The sequence below is a fragment of the Lycorma delicatula genome, chromosome 9, assembly GCF_047948215.1.
Source record: "Lycorma delicatula isolate Av1 chromosome 9, ASM4794821v1, whole genome shotgun sequence".
NCBI lineage: Eukaryota > Metazoa > Arthropoda > Insecta > Hemiptera > Fulgoridae > Lycorma > Lycorma delicatula.
In genome coordinates this window covers 42,139,702-42,162,105 of record NC_134463.1, presented here as the reverse complement: position 1 = coordinate 42,162,105, position 22,404 = coordinate 42,139,702, and the positions used below count along the sequence as shown (strand labels likewise).

At 31.1% G+C, this 22,404-nt stretch overlaps 1 protein-coding gene and 1 long non-coding RNA gene across 2 annotated transcripts in view; one reads left to right on the top strand and one right to left on the bottom strand.

The window, feature by feature from the left end:
* Positions 1-22,404, bottom strand: part of LOC142329847 (carbonic anhydrase 2-like) — a 296,099-nt gene that overhangs the window by 68,455 nt on the left and 205,240 nt on the right. The gene's annotated exons all lie outside the window — the stretch shown is intronic.
* The window catches only part of LOC142329848 (uncharacterized), a 61,584-nt gene that overhangs the window by 38,848 nt on the left and 332 nt on the right, over positions 1-22,404 (top strand). The gene's annotated exons all lie outside the window — the stretch shown is intronic.

Here is a 22,404-nt window from a genome sequence, read left to right as displayed (position 1 = left end):
CCGATGTCTTGTTTTTACGTTTCTTATAGGTGCCTTTTTTAAAAACGCTACCAAAATTTTAATATACTTTAAAAATAGTAATAAAAGGTTTTCAAAAAATTAAAAAAAAAAAAATCCCCTTCTTATTTTCTTTTAATTACAGTTTTTTTCATTAAGTCTGTCCGAAGAGTTGATAAAACGGCTGGTGTAATTAAATGTTTTGTTTTTCAATATGAGCTCAAAAAGTCGAAATTAAAGAAGTAATTTTTTTTAACTTAATTTTTATTTTGATCAACCCGTAAATTAATTAAATTAACTAAAAAATGCTGTCATGGTCGATTATAATGGCTCTATTATGATGAAAACTGGTAATGATTAAATTAATTATTAATGAATGATTTTAGATAAATAATTCATTTTAATTTAATTCGAACAAATATTTATTGTAATTATTTTCACTTCCGACCGCCACGTATAATAAAATTATTTAATATTTTTAGTGTACTCATTTCTAAAGAAATCCTTGTTAAATAAATAAAAGTTAATAAGGCCAAAAATCGATAATTTTTTTTTATATTTATATTTATTTTTTATTGTGCAAGATATTTTAAATTATTTATAGTTTAGGTTACTTAAATTGTCAGTCGAAACGGAATAGAAAGTTACTGATTGTGAAGTACATACGGCTTCAATACGGTAATACAGTACCGTATATAATATAATAAGGCTAAAGTAAAGTTGTGAGTCAGGTAAGTGCAACGCCGACCGTGACATTGACCTAAAGAAAGTTAGCCGACCTGTAATTTATTAACCGATTGTTTTATACGACATTTGAATACATTTTTAATTTTAAAAAAACGTTTTGATATTCTTTAACGTACAGCTAACTTTTTATCTTTTAGTCGATTATTTAAATAAAATGTTCACAGTAGAGAATAGATCCGTGACACACGGTTAGCCGTGAGTTATTATTTTCTTTTTAATTCATACGATAATAAATAACACATAATAGATGAAAAAAAAACTAAAGTAATCCTGTAATATATTTGTCGATGAGTTTAAAGTTTGGTGAACACCCTCTTATTTTAAAATTCGAATAAAAAATGTGTAAGGTTTTTTTTTTTAAGATGACTGGGCATCGACTGCTTTGGTCATTTTGCCTTATGTTAATGGAAGTTTTTAGCGTATGAAAAATGCCATTCCTGACCGGGATTCCAACCCAGGATCTTTGGATGAATGGCTGAGACACTACCACTTCGCCACGGAGGTCTTATTCTATTTCTTATCACTTTTCTGCAGATTTGTGTCGATTCATTTCTGAAATTCATCCGTAACCGGTTAGGATTATACTACCCTGAAGTATTTTATATCGTTTTTTTCCATTACCACCTTTTTCTTTTCTTTTTCCTGTTTAGCCTCCGGTAACTACCGTTTAGATAATTCTTCAGAGGATGAATGAGGATGATATGTATGAGTGTAAATGAAGTGTAGTCTTGTACATTCTCAGTTCGACCATTCCTGAGATGTGTGGTTAATTGAAACCTTATTTATTTATTGAGCTTATTTTATTTATTTTTTTGTTTTTTATTCACCTCAGAATGATCTACAGATATACCACCAAGCGTCATCGGGTCCTAAACTTTAGTTCCTCTGAGAATTTAAGGAATTTTCCGAGGTTATTAACCACAGGTAAATCACTGAAGATCTGTTGATGCTTGATAATACATCTGTGGGCAGATAGAAAGTAATATCTACGGGCAGTAAGTCCAAGCAGAATAAAAAAAAATCAGTCCGATTCGTCCAGTGTAACGTATGGACGGATTGGAAATAGGTTTTGAGCACACATTTTATCTGTAGTAGGAAAGGAGAAAAAGAGAGTTGGGAGTGAGATGTATTGTAAATGGAACAGATTTTTTAAAACAAATTACATTACTTTAAAATAATAACGCTGTGGAGCAGCACGGGTCCAGTAGTTTTTAGTCGATTTTTTACTTCCTTGTAGGAAGTATTGTGATTGCGAAAAATTTCAAATTTCTACGGAAATATCCATTTTGACCATTCCTGAATCCATTTTGACTAGTTTGGGCGTGACGTCTGTACGTACGAATATATCTTGCATAATTCAAAAACGATTAGCTGTAGGATGTAAAAATTTTGGATTTAAGACTGTTGTAACATTTAGTTGTGCACTTCCCCTTTTGATTGCAATCGACTGGACCAAAAGTATCCAAAAAAGTACGAATTCAAAAAAATTTGGATTTTGGACTTTTTGTTAACTGCAGTAATAGCTCTCACTGAGAGGTTTTCAACGATATTTCATAAGTAGTAATTTTCATTGGTTCCACAGTTATAGCCTAATAAAATTTTAGTTACGAATCGTACTTCATCTCCTTTTTTTAATTTAAATATATTGATTTATTAATAATTATTAACCTCTGATTGTAAAAAAAAGTTACGATAAATAATAATTCAATAATAACAATAAAAAAAAAAAAATGAAAAAATATCAGAAGTTATTAATGAAATAAAATTTTATGTACTTTTCATTAAAAAAAAAAGTATTTTTATGTAATTTAATAGGCATACAAGGAAGTCATGTGGTGTCCACATCAGATTTTTTTAAATATGTAACATTACTTCGTAACAATAACGCTGCGGAGCATCAAGCAAGCCATTAGTATATTTCTGAATATTTAAGGAACTATTTTTAAGAAATTTATTATTAAATTTTTGCTAGACTGTGATCACAACTACCGAGGAAAAGTAACATTTTTTTCATAATAGTTTAATTTATATATTATTTTCATTATATTATTATTTATTTTTCTTTATTTATCATTTTATATATTATTATGATATTTAATTTAATTTAATCTATCGATCGTTCCAGATAGAGGACAAATAATAAAAATTCAATTAAGTAAAATTTAATTAAGGGTCGTCCTCTGTTATCTTCCCCCCAGTCTGTCGAACGTCATTACCCACGATGCATACTACATTTATTGCTTGACGTATAAAAGAGTGTGTTAACAAAATCTATTACTGAATTTCATGTTCATTCCTGTCTGTTAAAGTTTAAATAAATTCACTAAAGTTTAAGTGTAAATCAGGCATAGCAAGAGAATTGCCGAACACCTACTTATGCGAATTTTTATAGCGGAAAAAGTGAAAATGGATGATGCTTACAATGTGTTAAAAGCAATTATGGAAGGTATTGCCGTTTTAGGTGGATTTTATAAAAAAGCTACTTATTGTAATAGGTACCATGATTCGACTTCCGGAAAATTTTAACATATGTTCGCGTTTCACATCCCCCAGACTCCAAAACCACCGTCATGTCAGTTCAAAAGTTTTATATACATATATAATTTCACTTTCTTGTGGAAACGATAACTGCCGTAATTTTGCGCTAACCACTTTCAAATTTGTAAGTAAAATATAACGACCAAAATATCGGTCGAGTTTGTTAATGGGAAAAATCGGAAATGGAAGAGCTTTTTTGAAAAAATAAAATATCGCTATAACTTTCTTATTAAGTAAAATATCGAATTCGTTTATGTTCCTACAATTTTTTGGATAAGGGCCTAAATCTTATCTAAGTGAAATTTTTTGATATCACCAACCATTGGCCCAGGGGTTGGAAAAAATGGGATTTCGAAGACAAAAAAAAACATGTCTTCCTTAATAGGCACAGTATCTAATCGGTTTAAAGTGGTATTTGTTCCTCTAAACATTACCTAAAACGTTTGTCTGTAACAGTTTTTGATATGGCCAACCCTTACGGCAAGGGATGACCAAAATGTTGCTGGAATTTTAAGAAGACGAGGCTTGTATGCTAAACATGTGAAAAACTTTTTTCACATGCAACCATTGTCGTATTGAGTAAATTTGAAGTTTTTCTTAACTTTAAGGTGGAAAACTTTCTTATCCCCTACTTAGGACTGGTGAAATCTATCTCCGCCTTCCGGCATAACGAAAGGGATTTTTTTGATTTACACAATAAATATTTGTGTTCATATGCAAGTATTCATTGTTTCAAATATTATTATCTAAGTTTCAGCTTTCATTAATTTTATTTACTCAATTCAATTTTGCAATTTTTTTAATATTGAAAAAATTGATATTTTTTTCACATTATTTATTTGCACGTTTTGTATTATTTTTTTTAAAATGTAAAGTAACAATTTAAGAATTTAAAAAAAAATTTTTTCCGAAATGCTAGTGTAATTTTCTGCCAGAAATACGTATAAAATAAATGGGAAAAAGTTAACGGAGGACAACCTAATTAGGTAAAAAAGATCCCTGTTGAAACGAAGAAACACAGCTGTCACGATAACGTAATCTTTTGAACGAAGTATTTATTTTAACGAAGTTACTGATGTCCTAATAATAACGTAGAAGCAACAACCATTTTTTGTTTTATATATTATATGCATTTATTTTTATTACATTTAATACCGCAATGACTGTAATAACAGTGACGGCTTAGTTTTTCTGCAGTATTTTATTAGTATTATTTTGTCGTTTTATAAATAATAATAATAATAAAATTCGGTTCAGTAAACACATCATCAAGGTTTATTATTATTACTTAACTGTACTTTTTATACAAATAATTGATGTAAACACAAACACATGCACACTAAACTATTACTGTCACGGTTATTCTGATGATAAAAGTTTAACTGCGGTAATAAATTTTTTTGTCCTACAAATGAAAGGTTTATAGAGATTTAATTAAAGAAACTGTTAAATTTTATTTTAATATGTTAATTGTAGTTTTTGTTTTAAATATAATCCCCTGAAGGCTATTTATAAATTTCATTAGGTATTAATGTACTTTAAGAATTAAATCTAATGTAATCGCTAGCAGATTTCAATCGGCATTTTTCACTGGTTTATGATTTTGAGGAAACAATAGTCTATCCGATCGATTTTAAATTTTCAATCTCTAATATTTCGGAGTAGATGTAATTGTATAGAAACAGGCTTTGTTATTTCTTGACAGTCTTTACAAACGAGCAGGAATATTAGATTTTTTTTGTGGTTGATTTTTTGGGGTGCACAACGAAGATTCGTTATTAGCGCCCGAAAGCAATGCTTCTACAATAAATAAACAACGAGAGGTTATTTCTAAAGCAAAAACCGTTTCTTTGTAAAAAAATTTATTCTGAATATTTTATAAAATTTTTTTATTTCTCTTAACTACATACCTTATACTACTTCTCTATATAATCGCCACGTGAATTAAGACATTTATCGTAGCGATACACCAGCTTCAATATACCTTCGTCGTATTCTTCTGCCGCCAGTCCATTTAGCCACTGATTAACAGCATTTTTAAGTTCATCGTCACCTGCGAACTGCTTACCACTCAAAGTCATATAATAACAATTTTTACATCGACTCGTCGGTTTGAATGTATGCACTTTTCTTTCTTTCTTTTTCCTGTTTAGCCTCCGGTAATTACCTTTCAGATAATACTTCAGAGGATGATGATATATATATATATATATATATAACCACCAAAGAACACCGGTATCCACGATCTAGTATTCAAATCCGTCTAAAAATAACTGACTTTAGTAGGACTTGAACGCTGGAACTCTCGACTTCCAAATCAGCTGATTTAGGAAGACACGTTCACCACTAGACCAACCCGGTGGGTTTTGAACGTATGTACTATCGATATACAACAGTTTACGGAATTATGCTTCTGGTACAAAATAGGGGTTTCATAAATAAAGCCGTTCAAATCGACTAATATAATGAATTTTGACGGGTTATTTATTGAATTTAAAAAAATTATTGACCTAAAGCCTTATTAACTTTATATCTTCGATTCTATTAAAATTTATTAGGTTTATTTTTACTTTTCCAGTCGTTATAATAGAAGTAAAATACCGGTTAAAAAATTATGCTTCGCTGCGTTTTCAAATTTCCTCGAACCGAAATCTAAATTATAAGTTTCGGCAATAATGAGCAAAATATTATGGTAGGCCAGTATAGCAAAGAAGAGAACGAAGACCAAACGGTACGATTGATTTACCTCTATTTTCTGTTTAGCTCCGGAACCACTGTAAAGTATTACTTCAGAGGATGATGTATATGAATGACATGAAGTGTAGTCTTGTACAGTATCAAGTCGACCGTTCCTGAGATGTGTGATTAATTGAAACCCAACCACCAAACAACACCGGTATCCACGATCTGGTATTCAAATCCGTATAAAAGGAACTGCTTTTACTAGGATTTGAACGTTGGAACACTCGCTCCGAAATCAGCTAATTTATGAAGACGCGTTCACCACTAGACCAACCCTGTAGGTTTATTATTGGTTTACCGAAGGAAGAATAACTTCACGGTGGTATATCTCAAAACAAAAATCTAATTTTAGCATTCCAACATCCTTCAAGTTACAACAGAAAACCTTGAAAACGTACCCGAAAACCCAGTTTTTTCCCCTCTAACTCCGGTTCCTGATAACCGATTCGCCTGGAAATCAGTATGATTCTATTTATATTAGATGTCCATCATCTTACAAAGGTTCATCAAAATCAGCTAAAAATTGCACCCAGTAGAACGAAAATAAAACTGAGAATGTATCCCAAAATTCCTTTTTTTGGTATTAATTCCGGTTCCTGAGAACAAATTCGCTTGAAAATCATTAGAGCTCTGCTTCCAATAGGTTTACATTACCCCACCAACTTTCGCTACTCATTTAAGATTTGAGTTTGGTAGATTTTTTTGTTAATTGTTTGGGGTACACAACGAAGATTCGTTATTAGCGCCCGGAAGCAATGCTTCTACAATAAACAAACTAGTTCTGTAACAACAAACGCTAAATATCACAGGTATATATATATATATACTAAATAACAGTAGTATAAAAAAAAATAGAATTAAAAAACTAGAAGCACAATATCATAGGAAAAGTAGTAAAAATCTAAAACACATTATAAAACATTAAATATTCGAATACAGACGCACGGCCTTAAGAAACATTAAGACTTTGGATAAACATTCATATTGTTCCCTAAATCATTTCGGATTTTAGCCCCTAATTTAAATTTCCGACGCAATCCCGCACAACACACAGTTTACAAGTACGTAGTGACCCGTCTGTATGTAGTGATCCTTAGTGACGATTACTCCTGCATGAAGATCTCCACAATGACACAGTGTTCTTAACTGGACGTAGTTTATTGATGATGTACCATTCTATTTACTTTACCGCTCATCACGAACCGCCGTTTTAAGATAACAAACAAGATCTTTAGAAACAACGCTATCAGTGAAAGGAGGTTGTAAACAAGCATCTTTTGCCGCACTGCCAACGCGCTCATTTCCTGAAATTCCAATGTGGCTGGGGATCCAGCAGAAGCTCACACTTGTGCTACGCTGAATCATATCAGAAATAACAGACTGTATCTCACGAACAACAGGGTACCTGGAGTACATGCCACTATTCACCTGCAAGTCACTCATGGAATCTGAACAGACAAGTACGTGTCGATACTTTAAGCTAATTTTATTTAAGGCCTTAATAATAGCATACAGTTCCGCGACGAAAACACTGATGATACTGGGAAGGCCAAAGATGTATGTTCTATTCTCAACCAACAGAATTATCGTTATAGCCGATTCATGGTATTTACAATATTTTAAAATTTTTCATGCAAGATAACCGGATTCGTGTACTTCTTATGATATCGACAAAGATTAAGCAATAATAATTTATGAGAGAGGCCACCAAGGAGGGGTTACAGTAAGAACTGGAGGTAATTGTATGTTTAGAAATAAGAAAAGGCCCTGAGTTCTGATGTCTAGCGGGACAGTAGATCTCGACTATTCCTAATATCGATTAAGATGCGGGTTAGAGAACACCGGGTCAAAGGTCGGATTGTTTGATTGCGCATTAATGCGAACTACAAATTTCCATATTCTTTGGAAATCCGCTAAAAGCAGAATAAATAAACTACGAAGTTTGTTCGGTATATATATTTATTTATTTACAAGAAGCACGCAAACAAAATTATATATATATATATTTTTTTTTATAAATTACCGTTCACTATATTAATACACTTTTTATGTTTAATAAAGGAAAGAAACAATTTAATTTGATTCCTTGTCAGAATAGATTTATTTAAATCGATTGGAGAAATTGATGTTAATTTTCTGTGTATTGCTATATAAGCCGACAAGATAGGAAAGCATCGTATTACGATTAATTTCACTTTCGATCAAGCAATTAAAATGAAAGTGGTAAACGAAGTAGATATGCAATAAAGTAGTCACTTAAAGATGAAATTATAAGGACTCTTAATAAACGCCTAGAGGATAACCAAACAGCAACGTATTTTACAAATAAATAAATCCACGTTATTAATGACGTGTTTTAAATTTTTATGTTCGTTACAAAAATTTAATTTCTTCAATTAAACTACTATACGCATGAATTCAGTAACATTTACATATTATATATAATTTACTTGTAACTACGAATTGAAATTAACTAATTTTTTCCACTTGCAATCTACCGCTAATCCGGTTATCGATACGATAACTATATGTTTTCAAACGATGTTTTCTTTTTACTATTACATGCCGATTAATTTATGTGCACAAAATACGAGGGTAAGTCAATTATTATGCGCAATGTAGTTATAAATTTTATTGCAATACAAATAGAAAACTTACATGTACACCATTTTTCAACATAGTCCCTTGCATTACAACGCACTTGGTCCATCGTTCCACAAGCTTCCGGATGCCCTCATAAAAGAAGGTTTTCGGTTGAGCTGCGAGCCAGGAATGCACCGCTGCTTTCACTGTTTCGTCCGAGGTAAATCGACGGCCTCTTAATGCCTCTTTGAGTGGACCATATAAGTGGTAGTCAGAAGGGACAAGATCAGGACTGTACGGAGGATGAGCCAGTACTTCAAAGTTGAGTTTCTGGAGCGTTTCAGCAGTGTGAGCAGCAGTATGTGGACGGGCATTGTCGTGCAACAACACCTTTCGACAGCAGTCCTCAGCGTTTGCTTCAAATTGCAGGCTTCAGCTTGGCAGTAAGCATCTCACTGTAACGCGCACTGTTTATTGTCGTACCCCTTTCCTCATAATTTTCTAGTACTGGGCCTTGTGAGTCCCAAAAAATTGTAAGCATCAGTTTTCCTGCGAATAGTTGGGTCTTGAACTTTTTTTTGCAGGGCGAATTTGGATGTTTCTACTCCATACTCTGCCGTTTACTCTCCGGCTCGTAATGATGGAACCATGTTTCGTCAACGGTGATGATTCTGTCTGAGAAGATGACCCGTTCGTTACCATAGCTATACAAATGTTTTGGATCGCTTATGTTTTGCCAAACATTTTTTGCAAACGCGATTCCAAGCGCGTTTGTTTATGCAACTTTGTGAGTTGTTTTGGGACCAATCTTGCACAGACTTTATGAAACCCAAGTCTGTTGTGGATGATTTCGTAGGCAGAACCGTGACTAATTTGTAGACGATGTGCTATTTCATCAATATTTACTCGTTTGTCTAAGAAAACCATATCACGTGCACGCTCAATGTTTTCCTCTTTGTGGCGGTAAACGGTCGTCCGGCTCCTTCGTCATGCGTAACACTTGTGCGATCATTTTTGAATTTTTCAATCCATTCGTAGACACTCCGTTGCGGCAACACACTGTTCCCGTACTGTACCGAAAGTCTTCGATGAATTTCGGCCCCTGATACACCTTCCGACCACAAAAAACGGATCACTGAATGTTGCTCTTCTTTGGTGCAAACAGAAAGCGGAGCAGCCGTGGTTAACGGCAGGGCAGTGATAATGGAACTAACCTAGGAGCATAAAACCTGCACAGTCATAACAGTAATTAAGCAACGCATGCGTCATCTACGCAACACGACAGTACTACCAACATAAAAAAAAAATATAACTAAATTACGGATAATAATTGACTTACCCTCGTATGTAGAAGTTCTCGTTTAGACTCACGAATTAATGCGATAAATGTAATATAATTATGTACTCTATTAATTTAAAATTTAAATAAAGTAAACAAAATAATAAAACATAAAAACATCTTTTTTTTAAATTAACGCATAACCTTATGTTTTTGTAGTCTACTTTTATACTTTTAGAAATGTACTGAAGATTATGGATTGGAAGATCACATTCTAGAACGTACTAGATCGTGGACACAGGTGTTCTTTGGTGGTTGGGTTTCAATTAATCACACATATCAGGATCTGAGACTTACAAGCTTACAGTTCACTTATACGCATACATATCGTCCTCATTCATTCTTTGAAGTAATACCTTACGGTGGTTCCGGAGGCTAAACAGAAAAGAGAGAAACATTATTTTTTGTGTGTTTCGAGGGTCACATGCATCCTCCAGTTTCGAATGCGCATGCTCAGACCAGCGGCCTTAGCGATTCAGTTGATCCGTATGTAATCTGCTACATATTCTTTTAATCTTATCCGAGTGACGAGTTTGATTTTAATATCGACAGTATTCTGATTATCCAAAAAATGGCAGTACGAAAAATTTTTGAATTAGTTAGTGATATATCATCTCCTTAAAGTTTCTGGAGTTCAAAGATATTGTTACCAATTTCTATACCTACTGGGATATTTTATAAAATGGATTTAAATGTATAAAAAGAGCAGAGAATACCTTAATTATAATTCCAGATTTAGTTAGTGATAAGCGTGAGTGGTCGGTCACACAATGATTTTTTCGATAAGTTATCCGTTATGAAAGGGAATAAAATTTTTGAATATTCAGAAATCTTGATACAGTCCGTAAAGTAAAAAAAAAATATAGAAACTTGTATAATCGTAAAGTACACGAGATTTATTAGTCGGTAGATGAGAATATTTTTTTAACCCTGCAGAGTACTATAAGAAACAATATCGGAAGGGTTAGAACAAGTAATAAGTAGGGCCATAAAAGTTATGAACAAATGAAGTGAAATAGAAGCCAAAAAAACATGATTTTTCAGCATACGTCAGCAGATTTTGTTGGTTATAAAATTTCCTATAATGTAGCATCGTTTTGAAATTGAAAACACAATATTTTATCAATTCTTTATGAGGAAATCATTAAAGTAAATGGATGAAAATGAATGTTAACTTGAGATGTCTATAATTTACGTTCTATACGGTTAAAACAATTGTCTTTTAGTATTTAGAAAAATCAGTCGAATACAAATCATCATAACAAATTTTATAAAATCATTTTAATAATTTCTACATAATGAATTTGTTGATTAAGGCTGTATTGTATATTTTTTTCAGTTAGCATATAGAGTTCAAGTAAATATACTGCGCGTACGAGTGTTCAGGCGGCCGATTCACAAACATCTCTTGTAAACCCTGATGCTAAAAGAAAATACGCGACATTAATATTCAGTAACCATACGCTATTATATTTTACAAAAATTATTTATTTATTTTAAATTTAAAGAAATTAAGACATTTTATTTGAGTTTTTTAAGGGTTAGGAAATTGTCAATTGTCCACAAACATTAAAAGTTTACTAATAACTTAAATTAAATTTTTATGATAATAAACATGTAATAAATTCAATTCAGTTTTCATCATCTGATTATGAGAAATCCGTAGAGCTGACAGTATTAAGATATACACAGGAGGCTCAGTTTTGTTTTCTATTATATTATCCAAATCCCCATAATTTGGTTCAGTAGTATCAGTTACATGTTTTATAGTTTTTCCTTTCCTGCAGGTCTGTTTTATCGATGGCTTTTAGGTATACATTTTTAACATCAGATATTTTAAAAACAGTATTTTCTGACCCTACGTAACGTTTTTTTGTCCCCAAATTAATTCAATCGGGTTGAGAACACAACGATAGGGAGGTGATCGAAGCACGGTTTTACCGCTGGATGTTGCTAATTCATTAATTGTATATATACAATAAAATTAATTTTAATACGTGAAACCCTTTGCAATAATTATTTATTAATTTCAAAAATTGGAACACGAGAACAAAAGAGTAATCGTATGAAAAAATCACGGGTTTTAATAGAACTGAGAAGACATAACATTACAATAACGTTTAATTTTATGATTACTATATGACTAATGTACGAGTAATGATTATAGTGTTGTTTATAGATATGACCGCGTTGTGAATCGGCACTGATACATGGACGTGATTCACGGCACGAACTCATTCGCACAATAGGCAACGTTGATTTATTCTTCACTCTACCTAACTAATTGAATACAGTATAGTTATACTTTTTTTTTGTATTCCCAAGAGCAGACAGGATTTCAAGAAGTTAAAATAATTATTTTATTTGCTATTTGCCCTAAACTTCTAAAAGTCATCAAAGTTATATCAGTTATTTTTTCAATTTTATTGTTTTGAATTTTTTTAAATCGAACGATTTTTTTATCTTAAAAATAAATAAATTTTCAAGATTTATCAAACCGAAAGTACCATAATGAAATATACTTCTTAACGGTCATTTTAAGCTTCGTTGCGTGAAGATTCGTTTATTCTGTTCGGAGTTATATGTCGAAGTTGTTTTTTGTTTATGGATAAACTATGAAATGTGAACAAAAATTAAAAAAAAGAAAGGTGTGACGTGAAAGCACGCTTTATTAGCTAAAAGCCCTAATCAAAAGGATTGCACCAGATATTGATGAGGAAAATAATAAATAATGTGTCTGTGATGGGTCGAAATTGTCGTCGGCACTCTGACCGGGCGGTAAAGTTGGAGAGCTCGGACTAACAATTTATTGATCATCCGTTTTACACATCGGATAAATATTATGTTACTTATTGGATTATCAAAATTAATATTTTTACATAAAATATCAAAATTTATTAAAATCTGTTTTGTACTAAAGAATTAAAATGTAATTTAGATTTTTCTTTCGTTAAATAAATTTAATTTTGTAATTTTTGGCGCAGTCAGAAGAATACTTGTGCAATTTTTTGATGTTATAGATAAAGTATATTATTTATTTATTTATTTATTGCTAGAACGTAGAATTGAAATCCAATTGACACATCGTACAATACATGAAAATAATAATAACAACATTACTACTGTACTGTACTGCCAAAACATAAATTAAAATGTATAATTTTATTTTGATTAAAGTGCAGCGTGTATTTAATATTCTCGATTTCTTATCATTTATTTTAAGCGGTTAATCGGAATATGTTTCTTTCTAGGCATCGTTATTTTCTACCGTGATTGACGTATTTCAATAATACAGACTTATTAAAAGAAAACTTATAATAGACTCGATTACCAGCTGCACTTTCTTAACCGGTTTGCGAGTTCACATTAAAATAAATAAATCCGAATAGACGTTTCATACTAATTAATCTAAATCTAACTTGCGTGATCGGTTGTGAATTTGTAGTCGGTGATAGTTTTTTTTTATCTCAAAACGTTATATTATCATCAAGAAATCGGTTAATTTTCAGTAAATAAAAATTGATTTGAAGAACTATAAATAATACTATTTTTACGAATATTTATTCAATTAACACTAAGGCCTTTTGGAAAGTTTTCGCCCTGATACAGAGTGGGCGCAAATATGATAAAATGACTGATAATTGTCAAGTATTGTAGTATTTCTCAGAAATGGTCGACCTGAGACTGTACAAGATTACACTTCACTTACACTTATACATATCATCCTTATACATCCTCTGAAGTAATACCTGTCGGTAATTCCCGGAGGTCAAACAGCAGTCCAAAAAGTGGCTGAGAATAGTTAGTTGAAAGTGTGCTAAAGAATCAAAAACGGTTCTAATCACGGCTTTGGTTTTTGGGATTCTCGTGGTGCGGTGCTTATGGAGTAATAGGGAAGTAAAAAGATCAACGGTGTGACGATCCTGCCTTTATGTTACATTTCACTGCTGGACCGATTTAAGATGGTATTCGGGTTTAAAGAACACATCTGACCGAAAAGAAAATGATCTTTCATCATGGCAATGTGCCTACGTACACATTACGGTTTGTTCTTGCAGAACTTCGTGACTGAAGTGTCCTCACGTGCCGTATTTAACTCCCAGCAATTACTTCCTCTTCAAATTCGATGAAACGATTCGCTGGATGATCACTTCGAATTATGAGGTCAAAGCCGACACGATCGCTTATTTTGCAGAGTTAGGGGCAAATCTCATTATACTTAAGGTATTAAAAAGTTGGAAAATCGTTGATCTAAACATATCGAATTTGAAGTCTGATTAAATATAAAAGTAAAAGTAAAATATTTCTGAAAAATCTTGATTAAATATAAAAGTAAAAGTAAAAGATTTCTGAAAAACCTTGTGTATTCTTTATCAGGCTGAGAACTTTCCGGATATATAATTAAGCAGAAAAACGTGCTTGATTTAAGGTCTAAATAATTTAAATTAATTTACTTTTGGTAAATTCAGGACAAATTAAAAGTTGACAACCTTCGTATTAACTAGTTTATATGAAAATTTAAATAAAATTAAGAAATAATTAATTGCGGCATTACTGTTATATCGTAAGTTAAAGCACTGGCTTATTTTGTTCATATTCATATCGAATTACTTTCGGTAATATCAAGTACAGCATAATCGAAAATTAAAACTAATAATTTGTATCGGATCTTGTATCATTATTATTTTGTTATTATTTAAAAAAGGTGTAATTTAATGAAATACTTTGAAGTAATATATGAAATTTTTCACTGAAGTTTATTAAAAGTATTTTTTACTAATATTACATAGCAATTTAACGAATTAATCATAATTTATTACTTAATTATAGTGTTATTTAATGTTCATTAACACGAATATGAAATAACTAGCATTTCCATCGCGGCTTCATCCCCTCTCTCTTTTTTTCCTGTTTAGCCTCCGGTAAACGGTAACTACCGTTTAGATAATTCTTCAGAGGATGAATGAGGATGATATGTATGAGTGTAAATGAAGTGTAGTCTTGTACATTCTCAGTTCGACCATACCTGAGATGTGTGGTTAATTGAAACCCAACCACCAAAGAACACCGGTATCCACGATCTAGTATTCAAATCCGTGTAAAAATAACTGGCTTTACTTGGACTTGAACGCTGTAGCTCTCGACTTTCCAAATCAGCTGATTATCCCCTGTATATGATTACTTGCTCTTTCCATCATGGTTAGTTGTGTTTTTTTTTATTTTATGTTTTTTAGCCAAGTAACCGGAGACAGATGCAGCCAGTCGCGTCGCACATAAAGTAACAATTACTGGGTTGGTTGAGCCACCACGCCGTACACCGTCGCACCCTTTAAAAAATCTAAATTAAAATAAACCGTAAATGATTTTTAAATATTTATCTGAATATTTTATTAGATATCTATTTACAAGCCAAAATCTACTGAATATCTCGTTTAGTATTGTCGGAAATAACCCACCGGGTTGGTCTAGTGTGAACGCGTCTTTCCAAATCAGCTGATTTGGAAGTCGATATTTCCAGGGTTCAAATCCTAGTAAAGTCAGTTATTTTTACACGGATTTGAATACTAGATCGTGGATACCGGTGTTCTTTGGTGGTTGGGTTTCAATTAACCACACATCTCAGGAATGGTCGAACTGAAACTGTACAAGACTACAATTCATTTACACTCCTTACATATCATCCTCATTCATCCTCTGAAGTATTATCTGAAAGATAATTACCGGAGGCTAAACAGGAAAAAGAAAGAAAGTATTGTCGGAGATTAGGAAAATTTTGAATCATCGTACATAATTCTTTTTTCCTTTCTTTACCCCTTTCAAGGTCGAATTTCGAAAAATCTAGAAATTAGTTTTTAGATATTCACATGAAGATTATAGACGCCAAAAATCAAGTCGATATCATCATTTGTTACCGAGAAATTAACAAAATAACCGGGTTCCAAACAAAATTCAAAAATCCAGTTTAACTCTTTAAACTCGGAATTTCAAAAAAATCCTTTCTTAGTGTGCATTTACACCGTAAGAAGAACGTGTATTCAAATTTTCATCAATTTATCTTCAGTAGTTTTTGGCTTTGCGTTGATTATGAATCACTCACGACATTTAGTTTATATATACAGATATGTATGTTACCGTGGAAGACCGAAATTAGAGAATGTCAATATTTTCCGGGGTATGTCGTCTCATACCAAACAAGTCAGTGAAATAACCGAAATATTTGCTTATTCGGACCTTCGCCGGTATATGTCGACAAACACAGATAATCTCTTATGGGGCTCGAAACGATAACTAGAAATTTAAAAAAAATCACTCTATACCAATCTCCAAGGTAAATAGACTATGAGAAATTATCGTAAAAAAAGGAAGTTTAAATTTAAGTCAAACATAATCTACGCTCGCTTCGCCCGCTAATCTCATTTAATTAACATAAAATATACAAATTATACATGTTATTCTCCAACATTGGAGGCGATTAACCAAATTCACCGCATTCAACACGCACTGGTGGTGAAAGTTTAATAAAAATATTTCTATTAAAAAAATGAACAAAGGGCAGACCATCTGACCGTTCATGTGTATAGTTATTCATCCATGCAATTAACATATTTTGTATATCCTGATTGGCTCTTTCAGTTTATTAAATTGTGAAAATTTGATTAATTTTTTTTTTTAAATGCGGTGAATTTGATTAATCGCCTCCATTATTAGAGAATAACTTATAATATTTGTATATTTAATGTTAATTAGATGAGGTTAGCAAGCGTAGGTTATGTTTGGTTTAAATTTAAAGTTCCTTTTTTTACGATGATTTCTCATAGTCTATTTACCTTGGAGATTGGGGTATAGTGATTTTTTTTTTTAATTTCTTGTTAACGTTTCGACCCCCCATCAGAGATTATCTGTGTTTATCGACATATACCGGCGAAGGTCCGAATAAACAAATATTTCGGTATTTCACTGACTTGTTTGGTATGTATCGATATTCACCTGAGAATATCGACATTTGCGTGGTATCTGTTTTTCACGGTAACATGTTTATATATATATTTATTTATTTATTTGTATATAAGTACATAGAGTGTACAGTAAGATGCAATAACATACAAGTACACTTTAGATAAATTATATTATTTATTCACATATCATTTTATTTAAAATGTCATGTAAAATATTGACAAAAATAATAAAATAAATTTGAGTCTTTTAATAATAAATCAGCGTAATTTATAATAATGAATATAAATTGTTAATAATTGAAAATAAAATTTCATAAATAGAAGTAGTTCTTTCGTAAAATGATTTGAAAATAGTAGGAAAAAAGCAAAAAAAAATAAATGTATGTTTCATTTCACTAGTATTAAATATTATTCGCTTTCACATTCATTATTTAATATTTTTTAACTTGCTTAGAAAAATAAACAATATCATCGACTATAGTTAAAAACAAAGTGAAGAGTGAACCGCTAATCAAACAATGTTTGTACTATTAGTGTTATTTTACAAAATAATGCATTAAGTTTGTACGCACGTAGATATTTTAATTATTTTAAATAATTATGAAAGAAAAGAAATGTTTTTTCGACGTTAATTAAGAATGCAAGCACTCTTTTGAATTATTTGTTAGCGTTGAGCTTACTTAGTATAAGCTTTTACTTTAGTATTACTTTACATTATACCCTTACGAAGTTTTTAAAAATTTATTTTATAAAAAGAAAAATAAATTCTACAAGTATTTTTAAACTAATATTTTGATTTATTAATATTGTTGTTGTAATAATGTTATTTAAAAGATAAATCATAATGTTTGTCGTTGATTAAAACGGCAAATAATTATTAATGCTTTTACGAACGGGAATTCAAAATTCACTTAATACCTTTAATTGATCACCCGATTCATTTAAAAATATAAATCAATCGATGTGTCTAATATGCTAGCTATTTAACGGTTTATTCGTTTATTTTCAAACTGAGAATATAGGGTTTATTTCTTTATAAAAACTCAATTTTTAATTTCAGGCTGTTATTCCGTTTCCCGTATTATATTTTATGTATTTGTATTATAATATTATGTGTTTTCTCAGCTGTAACGCAATGAATCACAAATAACTTTTAAATTTAGTAATTCGTCATTGAATAAACGTTCCCATTTAAATATTTTATAAAATTTTATTTATATTTTTAACCTTTTTAAGAAGTTACATATCCTACTTTGAATTTAAATAACCGTCCCCCGACTGGTTTTTCTGTTTTTATTTGAAAAAAAAAAAATTAACATTGTCGATTATAATCATTTGATTTGAATTTATTATAATATGTTTTTTAGCTAATGTTTTTAAATCGGCTACGTCGTACTGTTCATAGAATTGCAAATAAAAATAAGGAATGGAAGCTTCCTTATTGTCTTGCGGTAATAACATTACAGAATTATTTTCTTTAATTTATGGAGAATATATAGATGTGTTTTTTTTACAGTCTTTCAATGAATGTGTCATTAAAGTACAATAAAATTAGTGAAAAATAAAATATTTTTTTATCCTTCACTTATTGTTAGTATTATTTTGACATAATGCTTAACTTATTATGTACTTGTCAGTCCTACATAATCGATAACAATTTTTAAAAAAATAACCGGTTACATCGAAGGTTATGTGACATTTTTTTGGTTGCTGTTTTTTTATACAGTAGCCTATGTATCGAACACAATTTATCCTTTCACGCTTTTTATTTATTATTTTTTAGTATATGTAAATAAAATGGGTAAGGTTTATTAATCTGAACAATGAATTGTGTGTGTGTGTGTGCGCGCACACACGCACGCATGCACGTGTTGTGTGTCCAATTTTTTTGCTAGGAACTTTCTCCAGATTGTACACAACACGCGTGATAGCGGTGCGGCTATTGGTCTTATACTATACATACTACGTATTCAGCGAGAGTATTAGTTTTGTCTTGCTTCTTTTTTGCTCAACGACCTAGTTCGTGAATACGTATAACAAAAAAAATTTATCTTTATACTTATATCAAAATGATATTGTATGTCGTATTTAAACTTTAACCTGTAGCGTTGTATCCTGTATCGATTCGTTTGCATTTACAATACTTATTCGATACTATTATCGAAGATGACCGATTTATAAATTTGTATTTATTTATATGCGACCGAGCCTTGGTAAATCTAATCTGAAGAGGAGAAAGATTTTTTCGAATAATAAAGGTTTTTATTTATCCGGTTTTATTTAATTGTAGAAGTCAAAGAAATAAATTGCTAATCAAAACTAAAAAACTTTCTTGTTTATTTATTTTACCGAAACACGTAAATATAATATTATCGTAAAAATGACAGTTCATCAGTAATAAAATCTACAACAATCGCAAAACAGTATTTAAAAAATAAATAATAAAAGTAAAAGCTATAAAATTTATTGTCGAATAAAAAAGTAAGTCATTTTAAATATCTGGAGGTCTGTTTTGTTTTCGATTCAGGTAAGAGCAGAAAAAACTTGTCTTTATTTCACTGGGTTTTTACCGAAGCGCATTAGTAGCTTTGGTTTCTTTCATCGGAACGGCTATATCTTCTTCGATATTTTCTTTCTTTTTCGTTGTCACTTCGATTAACCGAACCGGTTATGTGTGTATACATCGATCCGATCAAAGTGACCTCATCGAATCGAACGAAATCATCTGAACATAATATTATCACCGTTGGACATTTTTTTTAAAACGACATGTTATTTATGTAAATGTTATCTTTAATCGATCGATTCGTGTCGAATTGCGATCCAAAAAATGAACACCCATCGACCGGTGTACTTATTTTAAAATAAAGTGGGTTTATATAAATAAGATTGAGTTATAGAGAGATTTGCTTCGAGTTACAAAGGGAGAGTATTTTAAAATTTTAGTTACAAAGGTAAACTTTTTACGTACGGAAATACAAAAGCAGGGTATTTTACGTACACTAAAAGATTTCTAGTCCGTAGAATTTTATTTAAATTTTAGATGTATCTTCAAGAGGAATGAATTTAAATTCGAATGGTGGAGGCTTTCCGAACATTTTACATTTTAATCATGAAATTTGCCAAATGTTTTCTATTCTGGTGTAAAAACTCTTTACATCGACGACGACTTACTCGTAGATCCACGCATAGCGCTCACAACAGACTTCGTAATATGTACAAGGTTTCTTCTACATTTTTTTTTTTTTTTACTCTGCCCGTTATCTCGTAGACAACTCAAATAAACACTACTTTTTAAATGTCGCTGATTAGAAAGAAGTCACCTGTTATGGATCGAGAGATCTTGCTAGCAGTAACTCTTACCATCACGAGAGAGAAATAAGTTTATCGGAAAAAATATCCTTAAAGCGATTATTGAATGTTTGGAAGTACGGGCGGTAGCACCATCTTATTAAAACCGGTTTCATGAGGATAAAGTGTTCTACATTTCTACTTCTGTCTAATCGGTAAGATCTTTTTTTTTGCGAGTCGGAGGAACCCCATTAACGGGTGAAATTTCGGACTCGCTAAGAGAATCCGCAAGATGTTATTAAGTGCGTATGTAATATAAGTGCGTATGTGTGCCTGCGCCCTACCGAGTAAACCTTGCGAGTAAACCCAGGAGGACCAAACCCGCAGTTAATCATTATTTCGGAAGAAATGTTTGAATAGTGTATACATAACTTTCTGAATTTATTGTTACCGCTGTTTGTTTTCGAAGAAAAATGGACCTAGTATCCCGACTAAATCACCGTATCATATAGTCAGCTTTACTCTATATAAGAACACTTAAGTGATAATTCATGATTTTTCAAAAAATTAAATTTTCAAATTTTGATAAATAAACAGTTATATAGAGCTATCTCTTATGTATTGAGTAAATAGTAAGCTCAAGAACAGAATACTATATTGATTTTTTCACTTTTTGCAATTTGTTTGTTGTTATATACGTTTTATAAATAACTTGCAAATTTTCACACTACATCCGAATTAACGGGCAATCAGAAATAAAAAAAAATACTTCGAAAATTTCACTAATTTATATCCTTGTGTCTTACGGGTCAGTACCTTTTTGAATTTTTTAATTATCTCTAATTGGAACCAGAAATATGGAAGTTTATTTATTCCGCGCTCTCGAGTTTCGCTACCTATGTGTATAAAAGCTATAGCGCAATTTTGGTGCTTACTTTAAGATTCGCTAGCCTCCTTAGTTTTGCTCGTAGAAAGAAGTACCTGCCAGGTATTTTGTGTGGGATTTCCTCAGCTATCTATTGGTGCTTTTTATTTTTACATACAATTACAAGTAAAGCCGCTACTTCTGAAAAACTAAATTTTTTTCCTTAATTTGTTAATTAACAAATTAATTAGTTAATCGCTCATGTCCGCTAGGGCAAACTTTTATTCTACATATTTTTCCGAACGCGTTATAATAATTTGCTGTAGTAAATTTTTTCGAGGTTAAAATGTCTATAGACTCAGCTAAGTCTGAGTCTAAATACTATCAATTTTATATGCTATAAAATTTTTAAATGTTTTGTTCAGTTCTATTCAAATATATAAAAGGATTGGTTTTTTATTTGCTTTCTATTAAATGTAATATTACTGTAATTATTAAGCTACATTATTTGTAACCATGTAATTTTTCATCGGATCTGTAAAAAAAAGGATGGATTGCCCATATATATATATATATATATATATATATATATATATATATATATATATATATAGAGAGAGAGAGAGAGAGATAAATAAATTAAATAAGAATATATCTTTTGTAAGTACTGGTATTATGGGTACTTAGCAGATTGCACAAATTGGACCGAGGTCATTGATTCTTTCTTTGAAATGTTAATAATTATTATTAATAGAAATTATTATAAATTGGTTTTAATTCGATTAATGATGAAGTGAAAACGGGGACAAAATTATTATTGTATATTTTCTGTGATTCACTTTTTTTACCTAGCAATTCATAAATTGATATTAAACAAATTTTTATTAAGTTATTAAAGATTAAAACAATTTAATAGTCACCATTTACATATTTTAAAAGGTTAATGTTCAGACTTATTTATTTTGTAGGAGATGTGGTTGAGTACATAAACACAACAGATTAAAAATCTCAATTTCTTATTAAGATATAAATTTTTATTAAGAAAACACAGAGTTGCAGACATAGGGAAAATGAAGCGTAATAGGTTATTTGTACACAAGAATGTTTTTGTTCATTTTTAAGTTATTAAGTTCAGACACCCGCCGGCCTCCGTGGCGCGATTGGTAGCGTCTCGGTCTTTCATCCGGAGGTCCCGGGTTCGAATCGGGTCAGACATGGCATTATCACACACGCTAAAAATTATTCATCGCATCCTCTAAGGCAGTACCTAATGGTAATCTCGGAGGTTTAACAAAAATGTGTGTGTGTGTAAAATTTAAAAATACTAACAGTATATTTTACTAATA